Here is a 2909-nt window from a genome sequence, read left to right as displayed (position 1 = left end):
GTATTAGATTGATGATAGCTTCATAAAATGAGTTAGGTACTGTTCCCTTTTCTTCAATGTTTTGAAAGAGTTTGAGTAAGATTGGTGTCAGTTCTTTCTGGAAAGTTTGGTAGAATTCCCCTGTGAAGCCATCTGGCCCTGGGCATTTATTTGTGGGGAGATTTTTGATGACTGATTGGATCTCTTTGCTTGTCATGGGTTGGTTGAGTTCTTCTATTTCTTCTCTGGTCAGTCTAGGTTGTTCATATGTTTCCAGGAAATTGTCCATTTCTTCTACATTGTCCAGTTTATTGCCATACAGTTGTTCATAATATCCTCTTATAATTTTTTTAATTTCTTCAGGATCTGCAGTTATGTCACCTTTTTCATTCATTATTTTGTTTATATGGGTCTTCTCTCTTTTTGATTTTGTCAGTCTAGCTAGGGGCTTGTCAATCTTGTTTATCTTCTCAAAGAACCAACTTTTGGTGATATTTATCCTCTCTATTGTTTTTTTGTTCTGTATGTCATTTATTTCTGCTTTAATCCTTGTTATTTCTTTTCTTGTACTTGGTTTAGGATTGGTTTGCTGTTCATTTTCTAGCTTCTTCAGTTGATCCATTAGTTCTTTGATTTTGGCTCTTTCTTCCTTTTTAATATATGCGTTTAGTGCTATAAATTTCCCCCTTAGCACTGCTTTTGCTGCATCCCATAGGTTTTGGTATGTTGTGTTCTCATTTTCGTTCGTCTCTATATATTTAGCAATTTCTCTTGCTATTTCTTCGTTAACCCACTGATTGTTTAGGAGTGTGTTGTTTAACCTCCAGGTATTTGTGAATTTTCTAAGTCTCTGATGGTTATTGACTTCTAATTGTATTCCATTGTGGTCAGAGAATGTGCTTTGAATAATTTCAATCTTTTTAAATTTATTGAGGCTTGTTTTATGTCCCAGCATATGATCTATTCTGGAGAAAGTTCCGTGAGCACTAGAAAAGTATGTGTATCCTGGTGATTTGGGATGTAATGTCCTGTAGATGTCTGTTAAATCTAATTCATTTATCAGATTGTTTAGGTTTTCAATTTCCTTATTGGTCTTCTGTCTGGTTGATCTATCTATAGGAGAGAGTGATGTGTTGAAGTCTCCCACAATTATTGTGGAAACATCAATTGCTTCCTTTAGTTTTGCCAGTGTTTCTCTCATGTAGTTTGTGGCACCTTGATTGGGTGCATAGACATTTACGATTGTTATTTCTTCTTGCTGAATTGCCCCTTTTATTAGTATGTAGTGGCCTTCTTTGTCTCTCAAAACATCCCTGCATTTGAAGTCTATTTTATCTGAGATTAATATTGCTACACCTGCTTTCTTTTGGCTGTAGCTTGCATGAAATATTTTTTTCCATCCTTTCACTTTCAGTTTTTTGGTGTCCCTGTGTCTAAGATGAGTCTCTTGTATGCAACATATTGATGGTTCATTTTTTTTTGATCCATTCTGCGAATCTATATCTTTTAATTGGGGAGTTTAATCCATTTACATTCAACGTTATAACCGTGAAGGCATTTCTTGAATCGGCCATCTTATTCTTTGGTTTATGTTTGCCATATTTTTCCCTCTCTCTATTAATATCCTTTATTGTACCCATACCGAATCTCTTTAGTACTGAACCTTTCTCCAAGTCTCTCTGTCCTGTCTTTGTTTCTCTGTCTGTAGGGCTCCCTTTAGTATCTCCAGTAGGGCAGGTCTCTTGTTAGCAAATTCTCTCAGCATTTGTTTGTCTGTGAAAAATTTAAGCTCTCCCTCAAATTTGAAGGAGAGCTTTGGTGGATAAAGTATTCTTGGCTGGAAATTTTTCTCACTCAGAATTTTAAATATATCATGCCACTGCCTTCTCGCCTCCATGGTGGCTGCTGAGTAGTCACTACTTAGTCTTATGCTGTTTCCTTTGTATGTGGTGAATTGCTTTTCTCTTGCTGCTTTCAGAACTTGCTCCTTCTCTTCTGTGTTTGACAGTGTGATCAGTATATGTCTTGGAGTGGGTTTATTTGGATTTATTCTATTTGGAGTTCGCTGAGCATTTATGATTTGTGTATTTATGTTGTTTAGAAGATTTGGGAAGTTTTCCCCAACAATTTCTTTGAATACTCTTCCTAGACCTTTACCCTTTTCTTCCCCTTCTGGGACACCAATGAGTCTTATATTTGGACGTTTCATATTATCTATCATATCCCTGAGGTCCATTTCGATTTTTTCAATTTTTTCCCCCATTCTTTCTTTTATGCTTTCATTTTCTATTCTGTCATCTTCCAGGTCACTGATTCATTGTTCAACTTCCTCTAGTCTTGTACTATGAGTGTCCAGAATCTTTTTAATTTGGTCAACAGTTTCTTTAATTTCCATAAGATCATCCATTTTTTTATTTAGTCTTGCAATGTCTTCTTTATGCTCTTCTAGAGTCTTCTTGATTTCCTTCATATCCCGTACTATGGTCTCATTGTTCATCTTTAGTTCTTTGAGTAGCTGCTCTAGGTGCTGTGTCTCTTCTGGTCTTTTGATTTGGGTGCTTGGGCTTGGGTTATCCATATCGTCTGGTTTTTTCATATGCTTTATAATTTTCTGTTGTTTTTGGCCTCGTGGCATTTGCTGAACTTGATAGGGTTCTTTTAGGGTTTGTAGACCTATTGAAGTCCTTATCTCTAATTTATCAGATCTGCAGCTTCGTGGAGTACACTTTCTCTAACTAACCAGCAGGTGGCGTCCACGAGCCACCTGTTCTCCACAAGCCAGTTCTCCCCTGCTTAGCCTTTTTGGTGAGTGGGGGAGTGAGTCTTGTGGGGCCCAATTGGTGTACCAAGCTTGCGTGTGTAGTTGGTGTTGCCTACCCTGTATGTGGGGCGTGTTTCTGGGCAGTCGGGGAGGGGGGGTGGCCCTAACA

The sequence above is a fragment of the Choloepus didactylus genome (assembly GCF_015220235.1).
Source record: "Choloepus didactylus isolate mChoDid1 chromosome 25 unlocalized genomic scaffold, mChoDid1.pri SUPER_25_unloc2, whole genome shotgun sequence".
NCBI classification, from domain to species: Eukaryota; Metazoa; Chordata; class Mammalia; order Pilosa; family Megalonychidae; genus Choloepus; species Choloepus didactylus.
Note: the sequence above shows the minus strand (reverse complement) of the source record.